The following is a 24,829-nucleotide window of genomic DNA, read 5'->3' on the forward strand; positions in this document are numbered from 1 at the left end:
GGTATGAGCAATTACAAAGTGATGTAGTGGTAGAATAAGGTTCACGTGTAACAGTCACAATAGGGAATCGTAGAGAGGAAGAGTTGTGTTATGTCCATTACGCTCTTTGGTTTTGATTGTGTTGCAGGGTTCAGGCATTTAAGTTGGGTCGGTAGGGTATGCCTTTTTGAACAGGTTAGTTTTTAGTAATTTCCGGAAGTTTAGGTGGTCATACATTGTTGTCACAGCTTTTGGTAATGCGTTCCATAGTTGTGTGCTTTTCCTTTTTGTACTGAACATAATACAAAGACATCTTTGATGCACATTTCCCCATCTCATATTCCACATATTGATCCTCATCTCTCTCTCCTTCCCCTCTGCTCTGCTCCAAGCGGGTCATTTATCCCTCCACTCCCCATCCCCTCCCACATGTGGTCCGGCATACCCCCCCCCCCCCCAGTCTATCTTCAAATATGTGTGTGGGTGTGGTTTGCTTGTTTTTAATATTTTAACAGGGGGTCACTGGCAGCAATTATGACACCCTGGGTGCAGTTGGCACCAGAGCTTTCCTCTGCTGCTGCGATGTATTCCACCCAGGCTAAAATAGGGAGTAGTGTTAGAGGGGGTGAGATATGATAGAGGAAAAGCTCAGGGGCTGGCCCCAGGCAGAGTAGCAGAATCGTTACCAGCAACCTCTATAAAGAAAGGTACATTTGAAGGTAGACCAGGGAGGGGCAGAGATGCCAGACTATGTGGACCCTATGTAGCTGTGGGGTTCAGGGCAGGTGCCCTTGCTGCCCCCTTTAATGTAGGTTCTGTCTGTGCACCCTGTCTCTCGCTCACTGGGAGTATGTCCCACTCATTTGAGCACGAGAGCCTTCAAAATGTTTGAGTCCCCTTTCACACTCACTCATTAGAGCTTCAAAGCTAGTGTACAAATCCTGGTAACTACTTTTACAAGAAGCATGCCTACAGAAAAAAAGCTACGTGGCTCAACCAGTGAAGAGCAGTAGTCTGGGCACACCATCATGCCCGTTTCCATTGCCTCTTCTGGCAAGTCTATGTGCTGAACCTATGTACAGATTTCTTGACATTGAGTGAAGCACAATTTTCTGCCCAGAGTTGATCCATATTGCCTCCACGCTATCCAGGAAAAAAAAACTACCATCGTGCAAGTCCAGCAAAAAGTCATGCCATCTGCTACTTTACATACTACTCTATTTAAAACAAAAACAAAATGCCAGCAGCGGTGGTGGTACTGGAAGGCCGCATGTGTAACACACACTGCCTTTACCTCTCTCTAGCTGTACTCTATGCTGCCTCAAGATCCCTTCATCAAACTCTTCCCCCTTGTGGCCTGCATGCAACTAAAGTACTAAGTGGGTCTTTTACTAAAGCTTACCGCGAGTTACCTTTAGCAGGGCCCATGTTATTCCTATAGGCCCTGTGCAGATAACTGCAGCTAAACTTTAGTAAAAGACCCCCTAAAGAACTTCATTTCTGGCTGCAACAGAACCAGTCTCGAGAGGAGCTGTGAGATTTCATGGCTCGTTCTGCACAGGCTGAGATGAAACACTTAAAACACTTTTCTTGGTGCCAGGCCACATGGAGAACAGTTGTCTTTTTTACGAGGCTTTTTTATTTATTTGTAGCATTTGTATCCCACATTTTCCCACCAATTTGCAGGCTCAATGTGGCTTACATTTGCCGTAATGGCAGTTGCCATTTCCGGGTAACAGAATTACAAATGATATTGGTTTAAGGTGCATACATGGGGAGCGTGCCAGGTGCCCTTGACCTGGATTGGCCACTGTCGGTGACAGGATGCTGGGCTAGATGGACCTTTGGTAGGGTTACCATTTTGTGTCCTCTGAAAAAGAGGACACATGTCACGCCCCCTACCCCGCCCCCGCCCCATGCCCCGCCCCTGCCCCGCCCCCTTCAGGTCCGGGTTCCCGTTCCGCCCCTATTCCCCCCCCGTCACATAGTCCCCTCCCCCCCATCACATACCCCCCCCCTCACTTACTGTCTAGCCCTGGTGGTCTAGTAGCGTCTTCTCTTCGGGGCAGGAAAGAGCCCCCTCTTTCCTGCCCGGAGCGCTGCCTGCCCTTGCCTGCTGCATCCTCCTCGGTATGGCTGGGGATTCAAAATGGCCACCGAGAGTTGAAGCGGCCTCGCGAGAGTTCAACTCTCGGCGGCCATTTTGAATCCCCAGCCAGACCGAGAAGGATGATAGACAGGGGAGGCAGCGCTCCGGGCAGGAAAGAGGGGGCTCTTTCCTGCCCCGAAGACGTCACTAGACCACCAGGGAACATGGTAAGGAAGGGGAGGAGACGGGAGACCACGCGCCGATCGCCCGCCCACACGCGCCTGCCCGCACCCACGTTTGTCCAGAAATCCGGACAAACGTGGGCGGGGGCAAAATCCGCCGGACGCCCCGGACATGCCCTCAAAAAGAGGACATGTCCGGGGAAATCCGGACGTATGGTAACCCTAACCTTTGGTCTTTCCCAGTATGGCACTACTTATGTACTTATGTACTAACATAACATATATGGGCCAGATCATGATATATATATATATATATATATATACACACACACCATGTGCATACATACATAGGAAAGAAGAATACATTATGGTATTGCATGAAGGCTCCTAAGTAATAAATTGGATTGTAACATACATTAGGACATCGACTATAGCGAGACCCTATTCGACATAAGGTTTAAGGTTAGAAAAGATCATACGCATTCGGCTGCCCTCACATGTTTCCCCCCCTCTAGGCTTCCCTCAAACTCATATCTGATTCTGAGGTTGCCCAATGCAGCAACAAACCCACAACTTTCCTTCTCCAGTGCCCCGTCCCTCTCTGAAAGAGATCTATATATTAGACGACCGAGACTGTCCTTCCTTGCCCCGGCCGCGTCAGTCACCTGTGACGGTCCCCTATGACACACACGTCCCGCCTTGCTGGAAACAGGAAGTAGCGTCAGAGAAGGCGGGACTCTGGAGAACTTAGGAAAGCTGCAGCAAAATTAGCCTCCTTGCTGCAAGGCTGTGTCGCGGGCGATCTCAAAGAACCTAGTAGAGATCCCGTGGCAATCTCGGTTACCGCCAACCTACCTAGCTCTCCAAGATGTTCAAGCACTCCTTCTTCCCTCCTTCCCTCAATAATTCTGCGCAGCCGCACTTACTCGTGCCCGGCGTAATGCAGCAAAGGTTAGGTCACGCTGATATACACAAACCACCAGCAGCATCAGAGACAACGAAGTGTAATGGCAGGTACGGCATGACGTCAAAAAGATGAAGTCGCCCCCCCCCCCCCACCTTTGTAGCCGCCATACTGGTGGACGCAAAAACAAAAAACTAACCGCTGCCGCATCGTTTTTGGGAATAGAAACATGCTGGCTTTTGCAGCTTAGGGATGTACACAGAGGAATCGTGAGAACGAATAACCTTCCTTGCATCGGCTATAGTAGTTACTTCTAAATCGTAATCAGTGTTTTATTTCGAGGGGCTTGTTATAGGGATACCCTTGCATACGTATTGAGTTATGACGTTCGCAACATTCAGCGTTTCTATTTATAAGTCAAAACATAGAAAAGAAAATAGGATGAGTATCAACTTAATACATCTTTTGATTAGCTTTGGAAGGTAACCCTTCTTCAGCTCACCACTTTACTATTTATAAGTAGGGTTGTTTTTAAACATTAATTAAGTTGAAACCTAGGAGCATTTAACATTTTTTTCACATGGCATGGGTACACATCAAAAGAGAAAGATGGTATGTAGGAACTTGTTTCTTTTGTTTTGTGGAATGCTGTGGTATCTTATATTATTACCAGGGCTTTTTTTTTGAGGGGGTACTGAGTACCTGCACCTTTTCCATTGTCTGCTAAAATTGACCCATGGTCCCCAAGTTTTAATGAAAGCTCAGACCCTACACACCAATTCTGCCTTGTCATAGATTCTGTGACTGGTTGCAGGGGCCTGGCTATTATGGGGTGGGTCCCTCAGTGACCACCCCACCCCTGAAGGGTGGCCTGGCATTTGAGTACCGGCACCTTTTTCGCTAGAAAAACTGCACTGATTATTTATATATTTCATCCCATGACTTTCAATACCGTCTTTATTATTATTATTAACATTTATATAGCGCTACCAGACGCACGCAGCGCTGAACACCTGACATAGAGAGAGTCCCTGCTCAATAGAGCTTACAATCTAAAAATAATACAGACAGACAAGACGGTTACGGGTGATGAAAAGTAATGGGTAATGAAGTAATAGGTGGTAAAGAGTAATGGGTGAGAAAGAAGGAAGGGACAAGGGGAGGGCAATTGAGTAGTAGCTAGGAACTAAAAGCAGCAGTGAAAAAGTGGGATTTCAGCATAGATTTGAAAATAGGTAGAGATGGAGCTAGACGTATAGGTTCAGGAAGTCTATTCCAGGCATAAGGTGCCGCGAGAGAAAAGGAACGAAGCCTGGAGTTAGCAGTGGAGGAGAAGGGGGATGACAAGAGAGATTTGTCCAGTGAGCGGAGTTCACGGGGAGGAATGTAGAGAGAGATAAGAGTGGAGAGGTAATGGGGGCCTGCAGAGTGGATGCATTTAAAGGTCAGTAAGAGAAGTTTAAACTTTATGCGGAAGTGGACAGGGAGCCAGTGAAGTGATTTGAGGAGTGGGCAAGTGTGGGTAAAACGATTCTGACGGAAAATAAGTCGTGCCGCAGAATTTTGGACAGACTGGAGAGGAGAGAGAGGCTGAGCGGAAGACCAGTGAGAAGTAAATTGCAATAGTCCAAGCGAGAGGCAACAAGGGTGTGGATAAGGGTTCTGGTAGCATATTCAGAAAGGAAGGGGTGAATTTTGCTAATGTTGTAGATAAACAAAACTAAAATCACAGATGTAAAAAAGCATGGAAGGGGCAAGAGTGTCCAGAGCAGAGAAGACGATAGTATTATAGGAAGAAACGGTTTCATTGACAGACTTAGATAGAGTGGTGGAAGAGAAAAGGTTAGAGACACAAGAGGACAGAGTAAGGGGGTCAATATCTTGAAGATTCCTAGATGTGGGGGTAGAGATTGGGTGGGACTGGGGAGGAGGGTGATTGAGTGTGAAGGTTAATAGGTGATGGTCAGAAAGGGGGAGAACTGAGGAACAGAAGCTGGAGGGAAAGCAGTTAGAGGAGAGGATAAGGTGAAGGCAGTGACTATTTTGGTGGGTGGGTGCAGAGGAGCACAGCTGAAGATTGAATGAGGCAAGGAATTGGGAAGCATGAGAGTCAGAGGGATCATCAGTATGGATGTTAAAGTCACCAAGGATGATGGAGGGGGATGTAGGATCATGAAAGAAGGAAAGCCAGGCTTCAAAGTCAGTGAGAAAGAATGAAAGGGACTGCCAGTCGGAGAGGCAGAGGAGTGAAAAGGCGGATGGAGTGGACTTCAAAGGACAAAAAACAATGAGACTGGGGTGGAAGAAGAGGTTGGAATTTGCAGGAGGGAGAGAGTAGCAATCCAACGCCACCACCGCAGCTGGCAGGGTGAGGGGTATGAGAGAAAAGATAACCACCATGGCAAAGGGCCGCAACAGAAGTAGAGTCATCGGGAGAGCCAAGTTTCAGTTAAGGCAAGTAGATGGAGGGAACGAGAAATGAAGAGGTCGTGAATGTAGGGAAGTTTATTGCAGATGGAGCTGGCATTCCATAGGGCGCAAGAGAAGGGTAAGGAGTAAGAGGGAAGTAGAGGAATAGAGATGAGATTTGAGACGTCACGATGTGGTCTGCATAAGTAGGAAGAAGGCAGAAGGGAAGGACCAGGATTGGGATTGATGTCACCATCTGAGAGTAAGAGAAGGAGTAAAAGAGAGCGGAGGAGAGTAGGAGAGGAATGGCCACGAAGGCTGATGACTCTCAGATCTACATCTCCACCCCTGAAATCTCAACCCCTATCCAGGACAAAATTTCAGCCTGCTTGTCCGACATTGCTGATTGGATGTCTCAGCGTCATCTAAAGCTTAACATGACCAAAACGGAACTTCTCATTTTTACCCCTAAACCCACCTCCCCTCTTCCCCCTTTCTCTATCTCTGTTAATGGCTTTCACATCCTCCCTATCTCCTCGGCTCGTAACCTTGGAGTCATCTTTGATTCCTCACTCTCCTTCTCTGCACATATTCAACAGGTCGCTAAAACCTGTCGTTTCTTTTTCTACCCACAACAAAGAGAGTCCAAATCTCCAGTAAAAAACAAGAAAACAACAAAAACGGAAGATATCCAGAAAGACCAAACTAAAATCACAGATGTAAAAAAGCCAATTTGGCTTTTTTACATCTGTGATTTTAGTTTTGTTTCTTTATCTACAACATTAGCAAAATTCACCCCTTCCTTTCTGAATACGCTACCAGAACCCTTATCCACACCCTTGTCGCCTCTTGCTTGGACTATTGCAATTTACTTCTCACTGGTCTTCCGCTCAGCCATCTCTCTCCTCTCCAGTCTGTCCAAAATTCTGCGGCACGACTTATTTTCCGTCAGAATCGTTTTACCCACACTTGCCCACTCCTCAAATCACTTCACTGGCTCCCTGTCCACTTCCGCATAAAGTTTAAACTTCTCTTACTGACCTTTAAATGCATCCACTCTGCAGGCCCCCATTACCTCTCCACTCTTATCTCTCTCTACATTCCTCCCCGTGAACTCCGCTCACTGGACAAATCTCTCTTGTCATCCCCCTTCTCCTCCACTGCTAACTCCAGGCTTCGTTCCTTTTCTCTCGCGGCACCTTATGCCTGGAATAGACTTCCTGAACCTATACGTCTAGCTCCATCTCTACCTATTTTCAAATCTATGCTGAAATCCCACTTTTTCACTGCTGCTTTTAGTTCCTAGCTACTACTCAATTGCCCTCCCCTTGTCCCTATCTTCTTTCTCACCCATTACTCTTTACCACCTATTACTTCATTACCCATTACTTTTCATCACCCGTAACCGTCTTGTCTGTCTGTATTATTTAGATTGTAAGCTCTTTTGAGCAGGGACTGTCTCTGTGTCAGATGTTCAGTGCTGTGTACGTCTGGTAGCGCTATACAAATACTAATAATAATTATAAAGATGCACTTGATATTTTTTATTACTACTATTTAAAAGACAGGTATTGAATAATGAGGGAAATACTACCTTCATGCAGAAGTCCAGAGTCAGTCTAAATGTGCCAATTCTGTTGTATATGTTTATTTCTACTTAAAGTCTGTTTGGATGTAAATGCAGGCAGCACACTAATAGCCACCAAGTTCATATAAAGTTATTTATTTTCATTGGAAAATAAACCTGTTGGCTGCCTACTATTTGAATATTCCATCACCATTTCATTATTGCTACCATGTATTACATATTTAGGGCATTTGCTTAAACCTTTGATTGGATGGACCATACAGGTCATCTGCCGTCATCTACTATGCTACTGTGGTCTTAATTTGTTTATCCAGACCTTACGTGCATATGGTATTGCTTTTTAAACTCAAAGGCGAAACCTAAGGGTGGTTGCACAATTAGGTATAAACTGTATTGTTTCTGACTTTACTTGTTTTGGACTGCTTTGGGTCCTTCTGGTCTGTACATCTGCTGTCTAGAAGTTTTGAAAATGGAAATGAGGAAATAAAAATTGTTTTGGATGTACTCTGTAGAAGTTGTTGTTTACTTTTGCACTGTGTATATGGCTGCCAGTTCTGGTGTGTGCGTGTGATAATGTGTGAATAACTGTTGAGAGAATGACACAGGGACAAAGTCTATTCCTGACCCCGTGGGTTCTGTCTCTGTCCCCACTCCATCCCTGCAGGGTCTGTCTCTGTCCCATCCCCGCAGGTTCTGTTGCCATCCTCGCCCCATTCCTGTGGGCTCTGTCCTCATCTAAGCCCAGAAGCCGAAGTAAAAAAAAGGAAGAATATGCTGTGCAACTGTTGTTTGTAAATCACAAATAGAAAACAATAATAATAACAAGCAACTATAATAACCTCCCCACAGCCACCCTCTACCCTTCCAACCCCAACAATAGCTGACTTCTGCAAAGAATCTTAGAATGGCAAATCAAATGCAAAGCACTGATAAGGAAGGCAAAGAGAGACTATGAAAAGAAGATTGCATTAAAGGCAAAAATGCTTAGTAAAAACTTTATTAAGTATATTAAAAGCAAGAAGCCGGCAAAAGAATCAGTTGTATCGCTAGATGACCAAGGGGTAAAAGGGTCACTCAGAGAGATCAAGGCCATAGTGGAGAGATTAAATTAATTTTTTGCTTCTGTCTTCACCAAGGAAGATGTAGGAGAGATACTAGTGCCAGAAATGGTATTCAGTGCTGACGAGTCAGAGAAACTGAATCAAATCTCTGCAAACCTGGAAGATGTAATGAGGCAATTTGATAAATTGCAGAGTAGCAAATTGCCAGGATCAGATGGTTTTCATCCCAGAGTATTGACAGAATTGAAAAATGAACTTGCAGAACTATTGTTAGTAATATATAATTTATCTTTAAAATCAAGCATGGTACCGGAAGATTGGAGGATGGCCAATATAACGCAGATTTTTTAAAAAAGGGTTCCAGAGGTGATCCGGGAAATATACAGACCTATGACCCTGACGGTGGTGCTGGGCAAAATGGTAGAGACTATTATAAAGAACAAAATTAAAGAGCTAATTCAAAAGTATGGATTAATGAGACAAAGCCAACATGGATTTAGTGAAGGGAAATCTTGCTTCACCTATCTACTACATTTCTTTGAAGGGGCGAACGAACATGTGGATAAAGGTGAGCCGGTCGATATTGTGTATCTGGATTTTCAAAAGGCATTGACAAAGTACCTCATGAAAGACTCCAGAGGAAATTGGAAAGTCATGGGATAGGAGGTAGTGTTCTATTATGGATTAAAAACTGGTTAAATTATAGAAAACAGAGAGTAGGGTTTAATGGCCAGTATTCTCAATAGAGAAGGGTAGATAGTGGGGTTCCCCAGGGGTCTGTGTTGGGTCTAATGCTTTTTAACATATTTATAAATGATCTAGATATGGGACTAACTAGTGAAGTAATTAAATTTGCAGACAACACAAAGTTATTCAAAGTTGTTCAAGTTGTTAAATCGCAAGAGGATTGTGAAAAATTGCAAGACGACCATACGAGACTGGGCATCCAGATGGCAGATGATGTTTAATGTGAGCAAGTACAAAGTGGTGCATGTGGGAAAGAGGAACCCGAAGTATAGCTATATGATGCAGGGTTCCACATTAGGAGTCACCAACCAGGAAAAGGATCTAGGAGTTATTGTTGATGATACTTTGAAACTCTCTGCTCAGTGTGCTGTGGCAGCAAAGAAAGCAAATAGAATGTTAGGCATTATTAGGACACTCACTGTTCACCAATGCAATACACATCCACTTCTGATCCATCATCCCTTTATCCAGTCAATCATACATTTATTCACGGAACTATGTACACTATATGTCTAGGTGTCTAATAATGCCCTTTTTTCCCATTGTCTCCTTCTAATGTTTCTATGTTGATGTCCCATTGTTATATTCCCAATGATATTCAAATGTCTCGCACAACTCTGTTCTATGTAATCCATAACCTAGTCGTAACAAATGTATTTCTATTATTCAAGTCTTATTGTAAGCCACACTGAGCCCGCAAATAGGTGGAAAAATGTGGGATACAAATGCAATAAATAAATAAATAAATAATGGAAAATAAAAATGAGGATGTTATAATGCCTTTGTATCACTCCATGGTGCGACCGCACCTTGAATACTGTGTGCAATTCTGGTCACCGCATCTCAAAAAAAGATATAGTGGAATTAGAAAAGGCACAGAGAAAGGCGACGAAAATGATAAAGGTGGTGGGATGACTTCCCTATGAGGAAAGGCAGAAACAGCTTGGCGAAAAGATGGCTGAGGGGAGATATGATAGAGGTATATAAAATACTGAGTGGAGTAGAACGGGTAGACTCGAATCGCTTGTTTACTCTTTCCAAAAATATCAGGATTAGAGAGGCACACAATGTAATTAAACTCTGGAATTCATTGCCAGAGAATGTAGTAAAACCAGTTAGCTTAGCGAGGTTTTTAAAAGGTTTGGATGGTTTCCTAAAGGAAGGCGCCATAGGCCATTATTAAAATGGACTTGGGAAAATCCACTGCTTATTTCCGGGTAAGCAGTATAAAATGTATTGTTTTGGGTTCTTGCCAGGTACTTGTGACCTGGATTGGCCACTGTTGGAACCAAAGGCTTGATGGACCTTCGGTTTGTCCCAGTATGGCAACACTTATGTACTTATATATTTTTTAGACATGTTTCTATGTATGCATGATTTTTTATTCTGTGGATAAATAAGTCATGAATAATCTCAGGATTCAGTCGAACTCTCCTGTCTTCCACAGTCCTTTCTGCAATAGAAAATGTCTTCTTAGAAGATGTGCTGGTAGCAGCAATGTACAGGATCCCCCATGCAGATTTTGCTAGTTTTGGCCAGCATGTTTGCTTGTTTTTCCAAAAAATCAAAATATCATTGCATCACTCAAACATAAACAACAGTCCAGTTCATTAACAGGCTTCAAAGTAGAAAATAACACAGGGACAAATTCTGTCCACATTCCCACAGGATCTGTCCCCGTCCTGTCCCCATGGGCTCTGTCACCATCCCCATGTCATTCTCTAATAACTGTCTATACTTATGCTATGATTTCTGAGAATGCAGCCTAGTGGTTACTGCAGTGGGCTTTGATCCTGGGGAACTGGGTTCAATTCCCACTGCAGCTCCTGGGCAAGTCACCTAACCCTCCATTGCCCCAGATACAAATAAGTACCTGTGTATACTATGTACACTGCTTTGAATGTAGTTGCAAAAAACACAGAAAGGTGGTATATCAAGTCCCATTCCCAATTAAAGGACAGATTTTTAAATGCCCAGTTCTCATCACAAATCCAACAACAAAACGGCAACAAAACAAACAACCAACAATGCAAAAACCAGAAAAATAACCAACAAAATCACAATCTTAAAACAAATGAAACACACAGACATATACAAAATGTAAAACTCTCCAACATCAAACATGAACCATATGTTATGATACCCATAGGATATATAAACGCAAGAGCAGCAGTAAACAGGTTAGAATTACTGAGAGACTGTATAGAAACAGAACAAATTGGGTTACTGCTCCTAACTGAAACATGGCTATGCCTCGAAGATGACCCTGCACTTCTAGACCTATGTCCATAAGGATATAAATCAGTTCATATTTCCAGAACTAAAAAGAAGTGAAGAGGAGTTGCAATAATATATGTCTTCCTTCACAGTAGAACTTGTCACTAAACACACATCCTCCGAAATTGAAATCCTGGCATACAGAATCACTGACACAGCACTAGTTGAACAATTATGTATCATACTTTTTTTTTTGTTACATTTTGTACCCCGCGCTTTCCCTATTCATGGCAGGCTCAATGTGGCAGGCAATGGAGGGTTAAGTGACTTGCCCAGAGTCACGAGGAGCTGCCTGTGCCGGGAATTGAACTCAGTTCCTCAGGACCAAAGTCCACCACCCTAACCACTAGGCCACTCCTCCACTCATACTTTACCACCACCTCCCAGGAAGTGCACAATACTACTTTATGGACTTTGTATCAAACATCTGCCCTAATCAACCAAATGTCCTACTGCTGGGAGATAATCAACCTGTACCTAGAAAAACAAAACAACATCAACACAAGAACCCTAATGAATTTCATAATCCAATGGAACTTCAAAACAACACAAACAAAAGGGCACCTACTGGACATACTAGCACACATATTCTCAGCAAACAACAATCACATACTAGAAAACCACAAATGGGAAGAGGTAATATGATCAGACCACAGCAAGCTGTCACACTACAATGGAAAAATAATGGCATGAAAAGAGAACCAAGAACACCACACACATTCACAACCAGACGGAAAGTAGACAGCCACACTTCTGGACAATAATGAGGAATGAGCATAATGACAAAACACCCAAAGATATACATTTCATGAGGAAATGGGACGAAGCAAGCGAAGAAAACACTAAACAAAATAGCACCACTCAAAACAAAAACAAGAAATAAAAAAACAATCACTCTCATGGTTTATTGTTGAGGTACTACACATGAAAAACTATGCAGGAAACGTAAAAGAACATGGGCCAAAAACAAAACAGACACAAACAAAGCCACATGGAGAAAAGCTATAAGAAAATATATAGACAACATAAAGAAAGCTAAAGCAGAACGCTACAACACATACGCAAACCTTGAACAGACCAATACGAAAAAAAAATATTTGAACTCATGAACTAACTACTGAAAACCCAAGACATTAACATCAACTGAATCGCTTCCAATTACGGAGGAGCTGGCACAATATGTCAAAAACAAAATAACAAACAAGATTAAACCTAGCAAAACCACAAACATCCATAACTGATTTCATACAAGAATTTGAAAGTAACGACATCTACACCGCAGCAGATGGAATCTGGTCCACATTTAAATCTCCAGAACTAAACACAGTAAAAAAATTAAAAAAAACTACTAATAAAATATGCATATACATACTGTATGCTACACAACTGCCCCAACTACATGATGAAAGATCCACTGGATTGACTCATCGAGAGCATCACCAAACACATCACATACATGTTCCACTGTCTTCCATTGGTAGATGAATCGCTTTTCCATTTGCAGTAGTTTAGATACTACATCTCCTGAAAAGTCATCCTGTAGTTTCTGTAATACTATGAATAACAAATCCTTTTCCTGATGCCCCACCTCTGCCCAATGGGCAACTAATGGTGTGTCCTTCTTTTGGTTTCTTATATTACTGAGATGTTCCGCAATCCGATCCTTGATGCATCGCTTGGTTTGTACCATTTCGTGCATGGACATCGGATGCCATATATTACCCTTCTGGATTCACAGTCAGTGTTGTTGCGAAGTACATATCTTTTCCCTGTGGCTGGGTGTGTGATTTCAGACGTGCACCACGCATGGCGGCAGTATACAGATCCATGACATTTGTTATGTTTCCCTGTAGTGAATGTTTCATTATCTCTCCTATTATTCAACAGTTCACCTAAGTTCCTAGATCTTTTATAGGCAAAACAGAGGTCTGGAGAAACATTGTTTAATTTCATCAACGGGCAATGTCTTTGAATGATTCTTTTGATGTAATTGGTGCGATTAGAGTAAGGTAGAACACATACCATGCGTTTTAGTGAATTACATGAGCGAAAGTGAGGTTGTAGTAACCACTGACGGTGTGCATTCCTGGCTCTCTTACGTGCCATTCTCAGTGTCTTCTCTGGATACCCTCGTTTTCTTAATCTTTGATATAAGTCCGCTGCATGTTTTTCAAAAGATTGTTCATCCTGACATAATCTTCTTATCTGTAAGAATTGTCCCATGGGGATCCCCATTTTTTGGATCTTGCATGGAAACTTTAATGCCAAGAAGTGTAGAGTCACGTACTTGGGGTGCAGAAACCCAAAAGAGAGATACCAGATAGGAGGGGAGAGATTAGTAAGCTCGACTTAGGAGAGAGACCTTGGGGTGTTAGTGTCCGAGGATCTGAAGGTGAAGAAACAATGTGACAAGGCGATGGCCGTGGCCAGAAGGATGCTAGGCTGCAGAGAGAGGGGTATAACCAGCAGAAGAAAAGAGGTGTTGATACCCCTCTACAAGTCGTGGGTGAGGCCCCTCTTGGAGTATTGTGTTCAGTTTTGGAGGCCGTATCTAGCTAAGGATGTAAAAAGACTGGAAACGGTGCAAAGAAAAGCTACGAAAATGATATGGGATTTACATTGCAAACTGTACAAGGAGAGACTTGCCGACCTGAACATGTACACTTTGGAGGAAAGGAGAAACAGGGGTGATATGATACTCACGTTCAAATATTTGAAAGGTATTAATCCGTAAACAAACCTTTTCTGAAGACGGGAAGGCAGTAGAACTAGAGGACATGAATTGAGGTTGAAGGGGGGACAGGATACGTGGTGGATATGTAGAATGCCCTCCCGCAGGAGGTTGTAGAAATGAAAACGGTAATGGAATTCAAACATGCATAGGATAAACTAAACAGGATTCCTTTGTGTTTAAAGGAGCCCTTTAGTATGTGTTATCTTGCTTTGTCATTAACATAACATAGTAACATAGTAGATGACGGCAGAAAAAGACCTGCACGGTCCATCTAGTCTGCCCAACAAGATCAACTCATATGTGCTACTTTTTGTGTATACCCTACCTTGATTTGTACCTGTCCTCTTCAGGGCACAGACCGTATAAGTCTGCCCAGCACTATCCCCGCCTCCCAACCACCAGCCCCGCCCTCCCACCACCGGCTCTGGCACAGACCGTATAAGTTTGCCCAGCACTATCCCCGCCTCCCAACCACCATTCCCGCCTCCCACCACCGGCTCTGGCACAGACCGTATAAGTCTGCCCAGCACTATCCCCGCCTCTAAACCACCAGTCCCGCCTCCCACCACCGGCTCTGGCACAGACCGTATAAGTCTGCCCAGCACTATCCCCGCCACCCAACCACCAGCCCCGCTTCCCACCACCGGCTCTGCCACCCAATCTCGGCTAAGATCCTGAGGATCCATTACTTCTTAACAGGATTCCTTTATGTTTATCCCACGCATGTTTGAATTCTGTTACCGTTTTCCACCACCTCCCACGGGAGGGCATTCCAAGCATCCACTACTCTCTCCATGAAAAAATACTTCCTGACATTTTTCTTCAGTCTGCCCCCCTTCAATCTCATTTCATGTCCTCTCGTTCTACCGCCTTCACATCTCCGGAGAAGGTTCGTTTGCGGATTAATACCTTTCAAATATTTGAACGTCTGTATCATATCACCCCTGTTTCTCCTTTCCTCCAGAGTATACATGTTTAGGTCAGCAAGTCTCTCCTCATACGTCTTGCAACGCAAATCCCATACCATTCTCGTAGCTTTTCTTTGCACCGCTTCAATTCTTTTTATATCCTTAGCAAGATACGGCCTCCAAAACTGAACACAATACTCCAGGTGGGGCTTCACCAATGACTTATACAGGGGCATCAACACGCCCTTTCTTATGCTGGTCACACCTCTCTCTATACAGCCTAACAACCTTCTAGCTACAGCCACCGTCTTGTCACACTGTTTTGTCGCCTTCAAATCCTCAGATACTATCACCCCAAGATCCCTCTCCCCGTCCGTAGCTATCAGACTCTCACCGCCTAACACATACGTCTCCCGTGCATCACTTTGCATTTCTTCGCATTGAATTTTAATTGCCAAACCGTAGACCATTCTTCTAGCTTCCTCAGATCCTTTTTCATGTTTTCCACTCCCTCCCGGGTGTCCACTCTGTTACAGATCTTAGTATCATCTACAAATAGGCAAACTTTACCTTCTAACCCTTCGGCAATGTCACTCACAAATATATTGAACAGAATCGGCCCCAGCACCGATCCTTGAGGCACTCCACTACTCACATTTCCCTCCTCCGAGCGAATTCCATTAACCACCACCCCAGGGGCGTAGCTACAGGTGGGCCTGGGTGGGCCCAGGCCCACCCAATTTCAGCTCTGGCCCGCCCACTCCCATTGCTCCCATTGCCAGCCACTGCTGCTTTTCCTGTTGAGCAGCAGGGCCGGCGCTACAAAAAGAAGAAGTGCTCAGCTGACTGAGCTGAGCGCTGCCGCCAACGTTAACAACGAGAAAAAATGTTTTTAAAAAAGCGGCACCGTAGGCAGCCTCGAAGCATTGGCTGCTGGCTCTGCAGGCTCCTCCCGTCTCTTACGTCACTGCCCCTGGAGCGAACCAGGGGCAGTGACGTAAGAGACAGGAGGAGCCTGCAGAGCCAGCAGCCAATGCTTCGAGGCTGCCTGCGGTACCGCGCTTTTTTTTTTTTAACATTTTTTTCTCGTCTTTAGCGTTGGTGGCGGCGCTCAGCTCAATCAGCTGAGCGCTTCTTTTTGTAGCTGGGGCTGGCGGGCCTGAATCAGATGGCAGGATGGGGACTGGGGAGAAAGAGGGAAAACGGATGGCAGGATGGGGACTGAGGAGAAAGAAGGAAAACGGAAGGATGGGGAGAGAAAGAGGGAAAACGGATGGCAGGATGGGGACTGGGGAGAAAGAGGGAAAATGGAAGGATGGGGAGAGAAAGAGGGAAAACAGATGGCAGGATAGGGACTGGGGAGAAAGAGGGAAAATGGAAGGATGGGGAGAGAAAGAGGGAAAACGGATGGCAGGATGGGGACTGGGGAGAACGAGGGAAAACAGAAGGATGGGGAGAGAAAGAGGGAAAACGGATGGCAGGATGGGGACTGGGGAGCACGAGGGAAAACAGAAGGATGGGGAGAGAAAGAGGGAAAACAGATAGGAGGATGGCAGAGAAAGAGGGAAAACTGAAGGATGGGGAGAGAAAGAGGGAAAACAGAAGGATGGGGAGAGAAAGAGGGAAAACAGGAGGATGGCAGAGAAAGAGGGAAAATGGAAGGATGGGGAGAGAAAGAGGGAAAATGGAAGGATGGGGAGAGAAAGAGGGAAAGATGTGAGGATGGCAGAGAGAGGGAAAATGGAAGGATGGCAGAGAAAGGGAAAACGGAAGGATGGGGAGAGAAAGAGGGAAAACAGATGTGAGGATGGCAGAGAGAGGGAAAATGGAAGGATGGGGAGAGAAAGAGGGAAAACAGACGGAAGGATGGCAGAGAAAGAGGGAAAACAGACGGAAGGATGGCAGAGAAAGAGGGAAAACAGACGGAAGGATGGCAGAGAAAGAGGGAAAACGGATGGAAGGATGGCAGAGAAAGGGAAAACGGATGGAAGGATGGCGATGGACAGGGAGAGAGACACTGGATGGAAGGATGGGGAGAGAAAGAGGGGAGATGGATGAAAGGATGCAGAGAGAAAGGGGCGAGACTGGAAGGATGTGGAGAGAGAAGGGACACTGAACAGAAAAGGGTACAGAGATAGACACTGGTTAGAAGGAGGGAGAGAGAGACATTAGGTGGAAGGATCAGGAGAGAGGGTAGATGGGTGGAAGGATGGGGAGAGAAAGAGGGAAGACGCTGGATGGAAGGGTAGGGAGAAAGAGGTGACACTGGATGGAAGGATGCAGAAAGAAAGAGGGGAGACTACTGGAAGGATGGGGAGAGAGAGGGGAGACACTGGAAGGATGGGGAGAGAAAGAAGAGAGCTGCTGGATGGAAAAGGAGAGTAGTGAAAGACTGGAGAATAAGAGGAAGGGGCATGGGGAGAACAAGGGTGAGAAAAAGATGAAAAGCCATAAGTAGATGAAGGAAATTAAAGAATGGTAGTAAGAATGAATTAAATCTGGACAGAGAGAGAGAGAGGCAGAAAAATATTGAAGAAAGCAAAGAAAAAGGAGAGAAAAATGACAAATGGCCAGGAAACCCTGGCAGAAGAGTTAAGCGAAAACGAAGGAAAGCAGAATCTAGAGACTGGGAGCAACACAATGAGAAAAAGTAAATGGCCATACAACAAAGGTAAAGAAAATAATTGTATTTTTAATTTAGGATAAAGTAATATGGTGTTAATAAAGTTTCAGAGACCAATACTTCCTTCCTTAGGTCAGGAGAGGATACCGTAACAGCATTATACTGACCTGAGGCAGGAGGTTTTGGCCTCTGGAAGCTCACTGAAAAGGATTAGGCTATTAAATATATTGTCTGAAATCTGATGCACTGAAAAGCAGCACTTTACCCTGTGTGACAAATGTATCTGAGTGTGACTACATTTTGCTGGGGGAGGGGGGTAGAGAGAAAATTTTGTGCCCACCCACTCTGGGTTCAGGCCCACCCAAAATTGGCAGTCTGGCTACGCCACTGCACCACCCTCTGGCGTCTGCCCGTCAACCAGTTCCTAATCCAGTTCACCACTTCGGGTCCTATCTTAACAAGTGTTATGGTAATGTATGTTAACATCTGTGCTGTCTTCCTCACCCTTCTCTGCTCAGACCCCACTCCTTTGCTGCTGAGGATTTTAGAATGTGTGGGTTACAAATTAAAATTAACATGCAATGTCATGTTAGGTATTTAACATGGGAATGTGCGTTAATAGTATTTACAAAAGTGGTAATGATTTGCCTCACACATTTAAAGCCTGTGTTTAAACAGTTAGTGTACTTTAGTATATAGGCCTCTTAAGGGCTCTTTTATCAAATTCTAGTAAAACGTGGCCCTAATGTGTCCTTACACAGGCAATTTCCGCACTCTAAGGCCATTTTTCCGCATGGGTAAAATGGCCACTTTTTCAATTTTTTTCAATTAATGACCACACGCTAATCTTCCCATTAGTGTGTGAAGGGCTCACATATTAATCATGCTCTAATTGGTTAGCATGCGGCAATGTAGCGAAGATACATATCTGTAGCAGGTATTCTCTGAGGACAGCAGGCTGATTGTTCTCACTGATGGGTCGACGTCCACGGCGGCCCCCACCATCGGAATTTTTCAAAGCAAAAATATCTCAAAGCTTTGAGAGAACCTTCTGGCATGCGCAGCAGTCTTCCTGCCCATCGCGCGAGAGTCCCGCTCAGTTATATGCAAAAGCAAGAAGAAAAGGCGGGTTTGTGAGAACAATCAGTCTGCTGTCCTCAGAGAATACCTGCTACAGGTATGTATCTTCACTTTCTCCGAGGACATTTGTTACGTTTCCCTGTAGTGAATGTTTCATTGTTATCTCTCTCTGATGGGGTATCCCTAGCACCCAGGCTCACTTAAAATAACAAAGGTCAATTGGGCCTTGCAACGGCGAGGGCATAACTGAGATTGACCTAATGCAGAAAACATCTAACCTGAGAGTGCAGCCTGGAACAGAATAAAAATGGGCCTAGGGGGGTGGAGTTGGATCCTAAACCCCGAACAGATTCTGCAGCACCGACTGCCCGAACCGACTGTCGCGTCAGGTATCCTGCTGAAGGCAGTAGTGAGATGTGAATGTGTGGATTGATGACCACGTCGCAGCCTTGCAAATCTCTTGTATAGTAGCTGACTTCAAGTGGGCCGACGCTGCCATGGCTCTAACACTATGAGCCGTGACATGACCCTCAAGAGTCAGCCCAGCTTGGGCAGAAGTGAAGGAAATGCAATCTGCTAGCCAATTGGAAATGGTGCGTTTCCTGACTGCAACTCTCCTTCTGTTGGGATCAAAAGAAACAAACATTTGGGCGGACTGTCTGAAGGGGCTTGTCCGCTCCACATAAAAGGCCTCTTGCAGTCCAATGTACGCAAATGACGTTCAGCAGGGCGGGTATGAGGACAGGGAAAAAATGTTGGCAAGACAATTGACTGGTTCAGATGGAACTCTGACACCACCTTCGGCAAGAACTTAGGGTGCGTGTGGAGGACTACTCTGTTGTGATGAAACTTGAGATAAGGAGCATGACCTACTAAGGCTTGGAGCTCACTGACTCTACGAGCCGAAGTAACAGCCACCAAGAAAATGACCTTCCAGGTCAAGTACTTCAGATGGCAGGAATTCAGTGGCTGAAAAGGAGGCTTCATCAGCTGGGTGAGAACGACGTTGAGATCCCATGACACTGGTGGAGGTTTGACAGGGGGCTTAGACAAAAGCAAACCTCTCATGAAGCGCACAACTAAAGGCTGTCCAGAGATAGGCTTACTCTCCACATGTTGATGATAAGGACTAATTGCGCTAAGATGAACTCTTACGGAGTTGGTCTTGAGACCAGACTCCGACAAGTGTAGAAGGTATTCAAGCAGGATCTAGGGCCTTGCTATCACACCAGATGGCAAACCTCCTCCATTTGAAAAAGTAGCACCTTTTCGTGGAATCTTTCCTGGAAGCAAGCAAAACCCAGGAGACACCCTCAGAGAGACCCAAGGAAGCGAATTCTACGCTCTCAACATCCAGGCTTTGAGAGCCAGAGACCGGAGGTTGGGATGCAGAAGCGCCCCCTCGTTCTGAGTTATAAGGGTTGGAAAACAGTGCAATCTCCACGGTTCTTTGGAGGACAACTCCAGAAGAAGAGGGAACCAAATCTGACGCGGCCAGAAGGGAGCAATCAGAATCATGGTTCCGCGGTCTTGCTTGAGTTTCAGCAAATTCTTCCACACCAGAGGTATGGGAGGATACGCATACAGAAGGCCTGTTCCCCAATGCAGGAGAAAGGCATCTGATGCTAGTCTGCATGGGCCTGAAGCCTGGAACAGAACTGAGGGACCTTGTGATTGATCTGAGTGGCAAAAAGATCCACCGAGGGGGTGCCCCACTCTCAGAAGATCTTGCGTACAACGCCCATGTTGAACGACCACTCGTGAGGTTGCATTATCCTGCTCAGCCTGTCGGCCAGACTGTTGTTTACACCTGCCAGATAGGTGGCTTGGAGAAACATGCCATAACGGCGAGCCCAATGCCACATCCTGATGGCTTCCTGACACAGGGGGCGAAATCCGGTGCCCCCTTGCTTGTTGACGTAGTACATGGCAACCTGACTGTCTGTCTGAATTTGGATAATTTGGTTGGACAGCCGATCTCTGAAAGCCTTTAGAGCGTTCCAGATCGCTCGCAACTCCAGGAGGTTGATCTGAAGACTGTTTTCCTGGAGGGACCAAACTCCTTGAGTGTGAAGCCCATCGACATGAGCTTCCCACCCCAGGAGGGATGCATCCGTTGTCAGCACTTTTTGTGGCCGAGGAATTTGAAATGGACGTCCCAAGGTCAAATGGGATCCAATTGTCCACCACTGAAGAGAATTGTGAAAATCGGTGGACAGCTGGATTGCATCCTCTAGATCCCCTGCATCTTGACACCACTGAGAAGCTAGGGTCCATTGAGCTGATCTCATGTGAAGACGGGCCATGGGTGTCACATGGACTGTGGAGGCCGTGTGGCCTAAAATTCTCAACATCTGCCGAGCTGTGATCTGCTGAGAGGCCCTGGCCCTGGAAACTAGAGACAGAAGATTGTCTGCTCTCGCTTCTGGAAGATAGGCACAAGCCATCTGTGAATCCAGCAGAGCTCCTATAAATTCCAGTTTCTGAACAGGAAAAAGATGGGACTTGGGGTAATTTATTACAAACCCGAGTAGCTCCAGTAGTTGAATAGTCATCTATCTGCATGGACTGTAGAGCTCCTGCCTCTGAGGTGTTCTTCACCAGCCAATCGTCGAGATAAGGGAACACATGCACTCCCAGTCTGCGTAGCGACGCTGCAACTACTGCCAGGCATTTTGTAAAGACCCTGGGTGCAAACGCCAGACCAAAGGGCAGCACACAGTACTGGAAGTGACGTGTTCCCAGACAGAATCGAAGATACTGTCTATGAGCTGGCAGTATCGGAATATGCGTGTAAGCATCCTTTAAGTCCAGAGAGCATAGCCAATCGTTTTCCTGAATCATGGGAAGCAGGGTGCCTAGGGAAACCATCCTGAACTTTTGTGGGACTAGGAATTTGTTCAGGGCCCTTAGGTCTAGGATGGGATGCATCCCCCTGTTTTCTTTTGTACAAGAAAGTACCTGGAATAGAATCCTAGCCCTTCTTGCCCTGGTGGAACGGGCTCGACCTCATTGGCGCTGAGAAGGGTGGAGAGTTCCTCTGCAAGTACCTGCCTGTGCTGGAAGCTGAAGGACTGAGCTCCTGGTGGGCAATTTGGAGGTTTGGACATCAACTTGAGAGAGTATCCTAACTGGACTGTTTGAAGAACCCACCGATCGGAAGTTATGAGAGGCCACCTTTGGTGAAAATTTTTTAACCTCCCTCCGACTGGCAAGCCGTCTGGCACGGACAGTTTTACAGCGGCTATGCTCAACTGGAGCTGGTCAAAAGCCTGCCCCTTGCTTTTGCTGGGGAGCTGCAGGGGCCTGCCTTGGCGCACACTGTTGACGAGAACGAGCGTGCTGGGGATGAGCCTGAGAAGGCTGTCAAGAAGGAGGATTGTACCTACACTTATTATAAGCATAGGGAGCATTCTTCCTTCCCCGAAAAAACATCTACCTGATGAGGCAGTAGCAGAAGGCGCCCGGCAGGAGAGATTGTCCATAGCGGTTTGCCGCTGAGTGATCTGATCAAGCACTTGTTCGACTGTCTCACCAAAAATATTATCCCCCCGACAAGGGACATCCGCAATCCGCTGCTGGACTCGATTGTCCAGGTTAGAGGCACGCAGCCATGAGAGTCTGCGCATCACTATACCTTGGGCAGCGGTTCTGGATGCAACATCAAAAGAATTGTAAGCACCCCTGGATAGGAATTTACGATACGCCTTCTGCTGCCTGACCACCTCCTGAAAAGGCCTGGCCTGCTCCGGAGGGAGCTTATCGACCAAGTCCGCCAGTTGCTTCACCGTGTTCCTCAAGTGAATGCTCCTGTAGAGCTGGTAAGATTGAATTTTGGCCACGAGCATAGAGGACTGATAGGCCTTTCTCCCAAAAGAGTTCAGGGTTCTAGATTCTCTCCCCGGGGGCGCCGAGGCAAAGTCTCTAGAACTCCTGGCTCTCTTGAGAGCGGAATCCACAACCATAGAGTCGTGAGGTAACTGTGACTTCATCAGCTCAGATTCTCCGTGAATCCGATACTGGGACTCAGCTTTCTTGGGAATGGTGGGATTACTTAGTGGTTTCATCCAGTTCCGCATAAGAGTCTCCTTGAGCACATTATGCAAAGGAACCGTGGATGACTCCTTAGGTGGTGAAGGATAGTCAAGGACCTCGAGCATCTCAGTCCTGGGCTCATCTTCAGATACCACAGGGAAGGGAATAGCCACAGACATTTTCTGGACAAATGAACAGAAAGAAAGACTCTCCGGGGGAGAAAGCTTTCTTTCTGGTGAAGGAGTAGGATCAGAGGGAAGACCACAAGACTCCTCAGAAGACAAATACCTGGGATCTTGCTCTTCATCCAACAAGGCATCCTCATTGGTATCAGAAAAGAATTCCTTAACTGCAGTCTGAAACTGGGCCCGTCTCAACGCCAAGGAACCATGTCCTCGATGGCGATGTCGAGAAGTCGACTCCCATGCTGGAGGCGATGAAGCTCCCTCCATCAATGTCGACGGGGAGTCAGCCTGGGTGGCAGCTGAGGCGGTTGCCGCAGGCGGCACCGGCGTCGGAGACCTCACCACAGGCGGAGAGCCAGCTGCCGCTTCCATCGATGGTACGGAGGGTGCAAGCACCCCCGGTACCGGAGCAGACTGGCGTAGAAACCCTTCCAGAAGACCTGGAAGAATGGCTCGGATGCGCTCATCCAGAGTTACTGTCGAGGAAGGCTGCGGGGTCGATGCAGGAATCGGTGTCAGAACCCGTGGAGGTTGAGGAGGTGGTACCGGGCTGCCCGAAGACCGACGCACTGACACCTCTTGAATGGAGGGTGAGCGCTCCTCACGGCATCGTCGCTTCACGGGTGCCAAATCCTTCGATGCCCCGGAGCTCCCGGTATCGTGCTTGGAAGGAGACCGATGACGATGCTTCTTAGCCTTCGCTCGATGCGCGTCATCGATACTCCTTGGTATCGACAAGGAGGACGTAGAATCCACATGCCTCCTTGGAGTCGGGTCCGAGAGTGGTCGGTCCCAGTGGGCCTGTACAGCAGGAGTCTTCGAGACACGTGGAGACCCACTCGACGGCTCACTGCTCCCAGCGTGCGGTGGTCTCCGGACAGCCATTATCTGCGCTCCTGAAGTCGATGCCATCCCCGGTGCCGATGTCGACGTCGAGGAACCAGACGAAGCACCAAAAAGAAGATCCCGAAGAGCTTGTCTCGACCCCTGTGTCCATTTCTTCAAGTTACTCCGCTGATTGATATCCCCCTCACGCTCCCCACCCTGCTCTGCTTTCCGTTGCTAGTTACTTCTCTCACTGTCTATCCTCTGTCTCCTCTGCAAAGTATTTCTGCTTTATTGTATATTTTCCTAATTTTTGTAAGCCACATTGTGCCTGCATGAGTGGGAAAATGTGGGATATAAATGAACCATAAATAAATAAATAAGACACAACTACATGCGTCTGGGCGATGGTCGGGCCCAAGGCACTGAAGACACCACGCATGGGGGTCGGTACCCGAGATCGTCCGGTTGCACTGAGTACACTTCTTGAAGCCGCTGGGAGTCCTCAATGACATGGAAGGAAAAATAGCGGCGGCGAGATCAAAATTCACGATTGTGCCAAAAGGGAGAGCACAAAAAAGAGGGCCGCAGCGGAAGCGAAAGGAAACTTGGAAAGGGCAAAACTAAAGAAATAATGTTTTTTCTTTTATTTTTTAAAGGCAAGGAGAAGAAAACGGAAAACAGAAATAAACAGGAGAAAAACTCCGTAAAAAAAACGGCCGAAGGTTCTCTGAGGGGTCCGAAGAGACGAGAAACACTGCCTCTCTTACCGCAGAAAGAAAGGTAACTGAGCGGGACTCTCGCCGACGGCAGGAAGACAGCCACGTCCCGCGTGCCAGAAGGTTCTCTCAAAGCTTTGAGATATTTTTGCTTTGAAAAATTCCGATGGTGGGGGCCACCGTGGACGTCGACCCATCAGTGAGAACAAGCAGCCTGTCCTCGGAGAAAACTGCGCTAACCAGTTAGCACAGAACATGCCTTCTCTCCGCCCTGAGACCCACCCCGGCCCTAAAAAATAACATCCATTTTTTAGCGTGTGGGAAGCGCGTCCATGATCAGAAAATTATCGTGGGATGCCTGTGTGTAAGGCCTTTTTTGCTGCGGTAAGCACACATTAGTGTTTACCGCAGCTTGATAAAAGGACCCCTTAATGAGGTATTTACTTGTGAGTTTAATTTAATGCTGTGCTGTGAGTTTTACTTT

The 24,829-nt window shown here is 46.1% G+C and overlaps 1 protein-coding gene across 5 annotated transcripts in view; it reads right to left on the reverse strand.

Moving 5' to 3' along the window:
* The window catches only part of DUSP23 (dual specificity phosphatase 23), a 118,763-nt gene extending 115,585 nt beyond the window's left edge, over positions 1-3,178 (reverse strand). For 2 of the 5 annotated variants that reach the window (XM_030187078.1, XM_030187073.1), the window contains exon 1: positions 3,106-3,178. The gene's annotated coding sequence lies outside the window, so the exon portion shown is untranslated. The remainder of the gene's footprint in view (positions 1-3,105) is intronic. The other 3 variants (XM_030187075.1, XM_030187079.1, XM_030187074.1) reach the window with 3 other exon arrangements.
* Between the last annotated feature and the right edge of the window lie 21,651 nt (positions 3,179-24,829).

This window comes from Microcaecilia unicolor, chromosome 14 (assembly GCF_901765095.1).
Source record: "Microcaecilia unicolor chromosome 14, aMicUni1.1, whole genome shotgun sequence".
NCBI classification, from domain to species: domain Eukaryota; kingdom Metazoa; phylum Chordata; class Amphibia; order Gymnophiona; family Siphonopidae; genus Microcaecilia; species Microcaecilia unicolor.